Here is an 11,429-nt window from a genome sequence, read left to right as displayed (position 1 = left end):
ACAAAATATTGTTTAGTTTATATGTGTTTGAATATTTTCTGTAGTTTCTTTGTTGTCAAGTTCTAGTTTTATTTCATTATTTGATAGAATGTAGAGGGTTATTTCAATTTTCTTGTAGTTGCTCAGGCTTGCTTTCTATCCTAAAATATGATTTATTTTGAAAAAAATTCTATTGGTTGCTTAGAAAAATGTGTAATGTGCAGCTACGGTATGAAATATTCAGTAGATGTCTGGTTCATAGTGCTGATTTTTAATTATGAAATTTCATTGTTGATTTTTGGTCTAGATGACCTGTCTGTTGGTAAGAGTGGGACATTGAAGACTGGCACTATTATTGTGTGCCAATAATAATGTGCTTATACATACAGTAGTTTTTATTTAATTAAATTGGCTATAACAACATTTGGTGCATATATGTTAATAATTGTTATCTCCTCTTTGTGGGTAGTTTCCTTTATTAATAGGAAGTGACCGTCTTTGTCTCTTCAGATTCATTTTGCTTTGACATCTGTTTTATCTGATGTGAATATAGCTACTCCTGCCTACTTTGGGGGTCCATTTCCTTAGAAGATGTTTCCATCCCTTCACCCTAAGCCAATGTATGTTTTTGTCAGTAAGATCCATTTATTGCATGCCAGAGATGGTCAGGTCTTGCTTTTTAAATCCTACCTGCCATTCTATGTCTCTTGATTGAGGTATTGAGATCATTAGCATTCAGTGTTAATCATATTGGAAGGTATGTTGTATTTCTTGTCATTTTGTTGTTTTTATGATGTTTACTTCTTTTGTAATCCTCATTTGCTAATCCACTTATCTAGTGGGATTTGATTTTTCCTCGTATTTTACTGGTTGCATTTCTCTTCCACTTTTGTGTGTAGTATTCCTTTAAGTATTTTCTGCTGTGTTGGTGTAATGGTTATAAATCCTTTCAGTTTTTGTTTATAATGGAAAGTTTTCAATTATGAAGGATAGATTCACTGGATACACTAGTCTAGATTGACAGTTATTTTCTTTTGTATCATTCTATACCCTTCTTTTAAAGTTTATGTTGAAAAATCTACAGTTATTGTTTTACATTTGCCTTTATATGGGATTTTTTTTCTTCTCTCTTGTAGCTTACAATATTCTTTCTGTATTTTGTATGCTCGGTATTTTAATTATACTACACCTAGGGGGTTTCTTTTCTTATTTTGCCTGTTTGGTATTTTGAAAGCTTTCTGTACCTGAATAACCCTCTCTTTCTCAAATTAGGGAAGTTTTCTGGCATTATTTTGTTGAATATGTTTTCTTTGCTTTTTGCTTATAACTCTTTGCCTTCTTCTCCTTCTTCATGATTTGTAGGTTTGGTCTTTTGATTCTGTCCTAGGGGTCTTGCATGATCCTTTTGTATTTTCTTAGTACTTTTTCCTTTTCCTTGACGGAGTGATCTAATTCCTCTATTTTATCTTTGATCCCTGATACTCTATTTTTAACTTGTTCCATTCTACTATTCAGGTTTTCAATTGATTTTTTAAATTTGATTTGATGTTTTCCAGGATGTCTATATGTTTATTGAATTCTTCCTTTATATCCTGGAAGGAAATATGGAATGCTTCACAAATTTATGTGTCGTTCTTGCACAGGGGCCATGCTAATCTATTATTTCAATTTTAGTATGTGTGCTGTCAAAGCAAGCACTTGTTCACTTTTTTGATTTTTGCCTTTAAAAATTGTATTGTTGGTCTTTTTTGTATTGATGTTGAGTCACTTGAATATACACATGAAAAATGGTCAGAATATCTCTCATAGTAAGATTCTCACCCACAACTGCAGCAACCAGCCAGGGAAGCCAAGCTATTATCTATAGGAACCAGTACAGAGATCAAACTGCCCTCTGTAACAAGTAATAGACCACATGTAAAATAATAGCATTTTAAAACACGAAACAAGGGAGACGAAAATATTTTAATCCTTACTATTTTGTCTGTATAATAAAAAGTTATTGTCCCCCTCACATGTTCCACCATAATAACAGCACCATATTGAAAGATCATACCTGAATTTTAAAATAATGTGCATAGCCAGTGGTTTTCTGCCAGTCTTCAGAAAAACATCCTTCTCATCAGTCCCCCACTCCAGAAATCAAATCCATTCATATCACTCTCCCAATCTCCTCTGGTTTCCTCTACTAAGTTTTAGAATGTGTGTGAAACAAGATAAACAAAAATATGCTTGTACTTTAAATCTCAGGAAAAGGCTAATAGCCCTAACAAAACAACTTATGTAATGTGTGGTCTAATTCCATGGTGTCCAACTTTTAGCATGTATTTAAATAACTTGGAGGACTTGTTCAAATACAAATTATTGGACCTCACAAAAATCTGCATTTCTTACAAGTCCCAACATTATGCTGATGGCTGTTCCAGACTCACTTAGAGAACTGGCCTAGATAATGAAAAGAATTATATGAGTAGGGCAAAATAATGATAATGGGTTTAGGAATTTTATGGATCTATTTCCCTGTGTGGAGCATTCCTAAGTTCTTTTCTTTTTCCCCATGTGCCATTTATTGGTAATGATTTTACATGTTCTTTAAGAGGACTTAGGAAACTCCTGTCTGTGAATTTTTTGCAAGAAAAATAGCTTTAAGTATTAGAGTTTGAATTCTGTTTTCTTTTCTTTCTTTTTTCCAATGGGACTGGGAACTTAGTGCTTCACACTTGCAAATCAGGTACTCTACTACTTGATCCACACCTCCAGTCCATTTTGTTCTGGTTAGTTTTGGAGTTGGGTGTCTTGTAAACTATTTGCCTGGGTTGGTTTTGTACCACGATCCTCCCAATCTTAGTTCCCAAAGTAGCTAGGATTACAGGTGTGAGTCAGTGGTGCCTGGGTCCTATTTTTTTTTTTTTTTTAAGAAACCATGATTTTTAAAGAAGAATCTTGAAATACAAAATGGATAAAAATATACCAATAGAATATCTTTGTGGACATAGGTGGAATGCACAAATATTTGGATAAATTTCTAGTTTGATTCTGCTATTTTCTCTGTGAGCCCAATTTAGCAGGCAGTATTTTCAGTTAACTCCCTGTCATATTATGTAGACTGTATCAATATTTTATTAGATCTGTCACTAATTCATTTCTCCTTTAAAAAGAATTAAAATAATGTCATGTTTCCTTTTGGGAACAATTTATTTACCTGTTCCCCTGCCGCAAAACATTTAATACATATATTAACATGAGCACGATATGCATATTTTCCCAAAGACTCGCTTGAGAAAAGTTTTGAGCATATAGTTAAAAGAACTGATGTTATTACAGAGGCAACTTTGATTCTGCTCCAATATATATTTAAAGGGTAAATCAATTTTAAGTTAAACAAGTTTATAACATATAATAATTTTTAAACTGATTTATAATATTATTGTCTAGTAGTTATAGTATTGCATATAGTTATATAATAACTACTGTTACTACTGATTTAATTATAATTATTACTTTCATTTGACTAATATTACTCAAAAACTTATGAGTTCCTCCTATCTTTATAATATATCCATGTTTTTATCCCAAGTTGAGAATATTTATTGCTTTGGAAGATGTTTGCTCAACCTAAAGGCATTCCTAGGGACTGAGTCTGTTTCCTCACTCATACCTGCAGTGGATCTAGGAGATTGGTCTGGCACTTGGTTAATGAGAATTTCAAAGTCTCGTCCCATTACATAGAGTCAAAATCAGTTAGGACTGGGAAGATCACAGCATATTCTCCTCATTTCAAAAGACGAAACAGGAGAGGCAGGTTAAGGGGATTTCCCTGATCAGAATTATTTAGGGAACTAATTATATGATTAAAAATAGAAATAATCCAGCAAGTCCATTATCTGTACTAGATAGAGGCCTTTTAAAGTGTATTGTTTCTTTTAACATTTTTATTTCTGTCATTTTGAAGAGCACCCTCCATTGTAAAGATGAAGGAATTTAGTGGCAGAGAATGTCAGAATCTTTCCTGATAGTAATGGGTAGAGGACTTGTCCTTTAGATTCACATGCAAGGTTGAGCTCTGTGTTCCATGACCTCTCTCATTTTTCCCAGTCTGCTATTACCTTGTCCCCAAACGACTAAAAAGCTACATTATAGTATCATTGTATTTTGTGATGTACAAAATGCTGTATATTGGTTAGGTTTAAAAAGTCAGACTTATGATATCCTTGATATCCAAAATATACGTTTATGAAAGGAACAGAATCTGCATAAATAAAAGGTTTGGTGATATTAGTTCTAGGTACACCACTTCCCAATATACACAGACAGGATTTAAAATGTATGGTTGGCATGTTGCTTTTTATAGTGATTTCCTTCTTTCCTTCATATTAGATTCAAGTTATTTTTAACCTATTAATCCATCTGGAATTTTATATGTTTGTTCAATGGAAAAGAATTCAATAGCTTTTCCTACCAGGCCTTTGCACAGGGATCAGATTGTAGTGTAGACATTGTACACTTCACCTTCCCTCACCATTTTTATAGGTAGATTATTTTTATGGCCTATTGGGTCTTTATTAGGCCATAAACACCGTATACATTTGCAGATTTCTTGATAACAAAGCAAAAGGAGCATGCGAGTTTTAACAAGTCTTAAAACAAGGACTTTGATTAAAGACTTTAATAATAATAAAAAATCTGTGAGTCATTAAAAAAGAAGAGTTAAATTTTGTTGCTGTCATTCTGAAAGTTATTTTTAGCTAGTGTTACATTCAAATATAATGAGGTTCTTTGATAATCATTTTGTGAGAACAAGACTTGCTGGAAATTTTGTCCAAATAGACCAATGAGACTTTGCACAATTCTTGGAGAGTTCTTCTTATCTTGCTTTGGTTGACTACCAACTTTTGTCTCAAGAATCATCCTTATGGGACATTTGATTATAAGACTAATTTTATTTATAGTTGCCCTATCACTCTCAGTTTTACTTTCAAAGGACCTCTGGTTTTATTTATTTTCAATAATAAAATTTGAACCACATGCAAAGAATGCTGAGGTAGAATTTCTTTGTCCATTTAGAACCTCCATCAATTCTTTGTTGTATGGCAATATCAGTATATGCTCTAAAGATAGAATAAGTGATATGCAGGACACTGTTCAGAGCATCTTATTGTTTACTTCTCAGTTTTGGAACCATTCCTTTAGAAATGTGCCAGTTTGTCATCTCTCTCTCTCTCTCTTCATGTGTTTGAAAATCCCAAATCTATAACTGCCTGGGAGAGGGGTGGTAGATGAGAGGTTGGCACTTTAAATATGTCTGTGAAGCAAATTTATGTTTTTCTGTTTTGAAGGAAGAGTTGTAGAAATGGGTGTGCTGAATTGGAGCAAATTTTTGGAGGGAATTGGTTCAGCATTAATTTCATGTCACTGGAATCTGCAACATATTTGTAGAGGACTAGCAGTAACTCTGTCTGTTCAGAAGTCTCACAAACCTGGATCTGTGCTAGAGGAATTAGAGTACAATCTCAGCCTACAGGCTGGTTTTGTGTCACCATGAGTGTTACTATCCTGGGCAGCTAGCTGTTAGCTCTATGAATATCTGTTGGGGCTTCTGCCAGATGGAACACAAAAACATGTGCACTTCTGGCTGATAGATCCAAAGTACCTCTCACTCCATCTTAAAACATTATTATAAAAAAACAAAATAATACATAGTTCTCTGTCTCTTCCTTCTCTGTGTCTCTCTGTGTCAGTCTTTCTCACACACACTCACTGACTCACTGACTCATTCTCCCCTCAGTGAATAGCAATAAGCTCTCAAAATGATGTTGCTTTATGGATGCTCTAGAAAGATATTTTCATGAGAGTTGGAACTCAATTGGCATTTTAACTTTGTCCCTTCCTGTCATTTAGAGCTCAGTCAGCTGCACAAACTATGTATAACACACACATGGAACATTCATATGTGCTACTCCATGCTGAATACCGCCCTCATGTTTTGAGGTTTGTCCATACAAGTCAGCTTGAATTCGATAATATCCTGCCAATTAAACTAAACCTTGTTTTCAAAGCCAAACATCACAAGTGCCTCAAGCACCTGCAAAAAACCCAGGCACAGTCTCGAGTGGATAGTTAGGTGTTCAATTACATGATTTATACACATGTGTGTTTCTGAAATTACAGCTATAGGGCTTTGTGGTCTCTATGGGGGTGTGAACAGTTTTGTTGGCAAGCCCATTACACCTTATGTTGGAAACTTGGCTCCCAACATAAATTCCCCTCCTATCAATGACTGAGAACAAAGTCTATTTGTCACTTTCCCATTTGCCTTCCATAATGATTCAGAAAGCAAAGAGTTTTATTTTGCTTTCTAATTGGGAATTCCTGATTCATCTCACAAACCCAACTCTCTTCACTTTTCATTATATAAATATCAGCTAGTGTGGTACAAGCTGGCACAGGGAAGGCTGGCTTTCCATCCCCATTGCTGACCTGACCACTTACAAATTTGCTTGAGGGAATGCACTTCTTTTCTCAAAACTCTCCTTCCTCAATTGGAAGGTTTTGAAACTGAGGTATTCATTCAGAAGAAAGCTCTGTTTTTCTTTTGGTTTTGCAGCTATTTAAAAACAATGCTTGCCTTGAAGTTCTATGTATACTTTTAACCTTTTGGCTTAGCTGTAGAAAAGCTTATTACTGCCAGCAGACTCAATCACTCATGATAGTACAACACTCTGGAGACCTTATCATCGCGCTGTCTAGTTGAGTAATTAAATGCAGGGTAGATTTACAGTTCAGTGGACTTGCTTATGGTGGGGTGGCAGCCATGTCCTCTTTCCCTTTGAATCTTAACTTCACACTGCAGCTTTGTATCAGGGTGACTGGAAAATGTGAAATCAAATATTAAAGAGCAAATATAGACTATAAAGTGTAGCATATCGGGAAAAGAAAGACAAGGACATTGAAGGATTTTGCTGTCCAAGCAAAAGGAAATGATTGTAACTTGTATGACTTTGCAGCTTTGTTAATATTAGAAGATGTAGCTATTATTAGATTGCCTTTTTGTGAGGAAATTAAACAAGGTCATTGCAGTAACACATAGAGAACTCACACTTTCTGCAAAGCCCCTATTTCCTCAAGGGTCTAATAGGAGCTCAACATGGATAGAAAACCACTCCTTTCATCTATTCTCAGAATAGTTACATAGAATCATAATGGTTAGAGATTGAAAAGTGCTATTCAGCTCTCTGCTACAACCTCCAGGGATCTGGGCAGCATTTTCCCTCATAGAACACTTTCCACTGTTTTGTATGGTGGTTTATTTTAATGATCTCAAGGTTTTCTCCACTTTCTTGGCAAACTTATTTCAGACTATAGCCAATTTCATCATAAAAATTACTTTGTTACCAGAAATTAAAAGATCTCTCTTTTTATATGAAAACTTATATTAGACAAATAAATGTAGGTAGAAAGATTTAGTATGTCTTAATTCAGTTAAGCATCTTGGAATTGGAGAAACTCTCTGTTTGACAAACTGGCAGCAATAGTTTTAAATGACTTTTTTGGTATAATATGCAAATTTCAATAATGCACTTGGCGTGTGTAAAATTGTCTTTTGATCTAAAGTAACTGGAAAGGAACATCGGTATATCAAAGAGAGTAGAGGCTCATTTGACATCTTCACTCTTGAAATCAAGGATCCTTTTGATTTCTATTAACTCAAATATCCTCTAACTTTGGCATTGCTCAGTTTTTTAATTATATAAAAATAAAACGAATTGTTAGTTCATTATTATTTAAAGAAAGACTTTTTAATCTATTTTCCTTCCCCCCCTTTTAAGGTTGACTCTTATATTGTATGAAAGCAACTGGACAGCATTTCTTTCTTTCACAAGAGACAGAATATTCTGCATTATAAATAGCATTACTACAGGCATATCAACTGCCTCAAATCATTTTTGGGAATACATAAGTTATGAATACTACAAATACTACAAATGAATAAATACATGTGTGGAATATTTATTTCAAAACTTGTGGGTATGTTTGATTTGTCATTCTTAATTAAACATCTATTTTTATCATCTGGGAAATTTGCTAAATTTAATCTTGATTTTATTTATTATTCACTCACTCAAACAAAACTTGTTGAATACTTTCTAGATGTTGAACACTGAAGTAGATGCTGAGGATTTAGTGGTAAATAAAAGAAATTTCCTGTGTTTGTAGTACATACATTTCAATGACAGGAGACAGGATAAAAACAAACCAGTAAATATATAGTCAAATGATAATGTGTGCTATGACCAATGAATCAAAAAGAATAAGCAAGATAGGACCTCCCATGTGAGTCTGTGTATGCACACTGGTGTGGATTCTGTGCCCTGGGTGTTTGTGTTTATAGTGGAGAGCAGTTGTTATTTCATACAGTCATTCTGACAAGCTGACCATAGAGAATAGGACCCAAACAAGGACTGAACCCAAACTTTACAGGTTGTTGAGACTGCCAACTACAAAAGTATAAAATGCTGTTGATATTCTGAACAAATACAAGAGCAGATTATTGTATTTAACAAAATGGAGATCACTGGTGAACTGGTTATGAACAGTTAAGTGGAGCTAGCAGGATTTTAAGGAAAGTGGAAAGACAGAAATTGGACACATTATATAAACACTATTCAGAGTGGTTTTCTTTTAGGGGAAAGGAAATAGAGTAGTAGTTAAAAATATTGTGGGGCTATAAGATTTTTCTTTCAGCAGTGGAAGAAGTAGTAGGATAGTTGTAAGCTGGTGGGGAAAAAATGGTTGTGTGTGCAAATTCCTGGAACGATGTCCTCATATGTGGGAGAAGAGAAATGAGATGGAATCTGGAGGGTGATGTGCAGTTAGGATGAGAGTAATGATCTAATATAGTGTGGAAAAGTCGTGATGGAAGGGGAGAGGACAGTGAAGGGGTAATTCATGTATTTCAGTAGCAGAGGGATTGGGAACTGGTGCATGAATAGAGATGCTAACTTCAATTTGAACTGAGTGTTCATTCCCAGTGACGAGTAATGGTAGTGGTATGGGTAGAGATATGTGTAGATAGGAGGAGGTATTGGTGAATCTGAAAACTTGGTGAAACTGGAAGAAAGTTGAGGATAAGGATAAGAGAGAAAGTATTGATATGTGGAGAATAGAAGAAATAATAATCTAAAAGACGGGGAGACTGGATAGACCAGGAGATGTGCTATGACTGAATTCGTGGCAACAACTATGAAGACAGTCTAGCCAGTGAGGTTTTGTTCTTGTTCAATATTTGTGGTTAGTTGTTTTTATGTTTTGTATTTTTCTATGAAAGTATGAAAGAAGGGGGTGAGGTGATAATATTGACTTCATATGAAATTAAGTTGGATATAGAAGATTATAAGAACATGAAAATAGGTAAGAGGAAGCTATAAAAAAGGATCAATGTTGCAGTGCTATAAAATATGGATAGAAATAAGGTCCTGAGGAAGGGATCTGGATATAGACATGTACCTGGTCAGAGATGGGGAACCTTGAAATACCAATCTATATGAAGGGCATTCTTAGATGAAAAACTTGATTTATAACCATATATATTAACCACACCACTTTTTCTTGCTTTGTGATATCAAATTTCCATCTTTATGCCTCCCCTTAATAAAATAAACACCCTAGAAAAGTCCTTGGGATTTTGTTTCCTTCTCTAATTCCACCACATGGTGATGACTGTTAGAACATTTGTATTGTGCTTTATGGTTAAGAGATTCTTTCACATATACATTTTTATTTAATCCTCAAAAAATGCTGTTCATCCACATTTTACAAAAATAGGAAATGAAGTCTTACAGAATGTTTAGAAACTTTATAAGGGTCAGAGGATTACTGACTCCAACTTCAAAGTCAGGTTGATTCTAGAAATAATTTAGTCATAAGGCATACACACACATACACACCATAATCTCACCTCCTCCAACACTTCCCCACACATGTGTTCAGAAAAGAAAGCTTCAAAATGTCAATGTTATTTTGTAATTGCATTTGGCATTTAATGATGTTCCCCTTGTCTTTCTGTGTCCATTCTTCCAAAACCTTCTCCCTTTATCGGGTCATTCATTCTCCTTATTATAGCTAGAATAATCTTTAAAACAAGTAAAACTGGTGACATAATTTGCCTCCTTCCAAATCCTTCAACAGTGGCTCTGTGTTCTTAGGCTTAACCCCACAATCCAGCCTATAATACACTGCCTGATTTGGTCTCAAGATCTCTTTCATTTACCACATAGTTGCATCCTTGGCATCCAGCCAAGTACCTGGAGCACACTAGTAACAACTAATATTCAGGTAGCACATGAACTAGTCTTAATTCTATTTTTACTGAAAGATACCTGATCTTGAAAAACCTCATCTCCTGAATATTTTTCTAATCAGTAATCAATGCTGGTAATAGAAATGAGAACTCAGTCTTTTTTTGTGACAGAAATATTTCTAACATTATTATTGATAACAGTAAGTTCTTATCACTCTCTTTGTAGTATAGAGGGTTATATCAGGACTTAAACAAAAGGGGCAAAATTCCTTTACATTATCAAAGGTTGTTTAATATCAGAAATTTGACCAGAAATATGAAAATTTTAAATTCAGTAAAAATCACTTTTCTGTAAACACAGTCACAAACAAACCATTGTGACATCTGCAAATTCCTAAAAATTCATCATACTTGAATTTACCCCCTCCATCATTTTCCTTTATCTCCTCTCCCCCATTCCTGGAATAGTTTCAACAGGTCTCATTTTTCCATTTACATAAATGTGTACAGAATATTTCCACCATATCCACACTCTGACCCTCTTTCTTATATGCTCCCTGCTCCCACTGGTACCTACTCTCCAGGCAGGACCTATTTTGCCTTCCTGTTCTGTTTTTTATTTTTAAAAATAGCATTTTTGTTTGTTTAAGATAGCTATCCAGGATGTTTATTGTGACATCTCCATGTATATATGTATATTATAACCCAAGTTGGTTCATCCCCTCAATTTTTATCCTTTCTTACGATGATTTCAACAGGTTTACAAATTCTATATTCATTCTTATATAGGAAGTACATCAACCATATTTACATTCTTAACTTTTTCTTTTACCTCACCTCTTTCATATGTGACCTCCCCTTAGCCTAACCTGTTTTTCATAATATTGTTTGTATTTATATTAGGTTTATATTCCACATATGAGAGAAAACATGTGATCTTTGGTTTTCTGAGCCTGGCTAAATTCACTTAAGATGATGTTCTCCCATTCCATCTATTTGCCTGCAAACAACAAAACTTCATTCTTCTTTCTGGCTGAATAAAATTCCATTGTATATAAATACCACATTTTCTTAATCCATTCATCAGTAGTGGGGCATCTTTGTTGTTTCCATAGCTTAGCTGCAATAAACATGGGTGTATAAGTGCCTTTAT

At 34.5% G+C, this 11,429-nt stretch overlaps 1 pseudogene; it reads right to left on the bottom strand.

The window, feature by feature from the left end:
• Nucleotides 1–1,577: 1,577 nt before the first annotated feature.
• LOC141424433 (U6 spliceosomal RNA) lies at nucleotides 1,578–1,677 on the bottom strand (annotated as a pseudogene).
• Nucleotides 1,678–11,429: the final 9,752 nt, after the last annotated feature.

This window comes from Castor canadensis, chromosome 6, assembly GCF_047511655.1.
Source record: "Castor canadensis chromosome 6, mCasCan1.hap1v2, whole genome shotgun sequence".
Classification (NCBI taxonomy): Eukaryota; Metazoa; Chordata; class Mammalia; order Rodentia; family Castoridae; genus Castor; species Castor canadensis.
The sequence above is the reverse complement of the archived record's forward strand: the minus strand, read 5'-3'. Positions and strand labels throughout refer to the sequence as shown.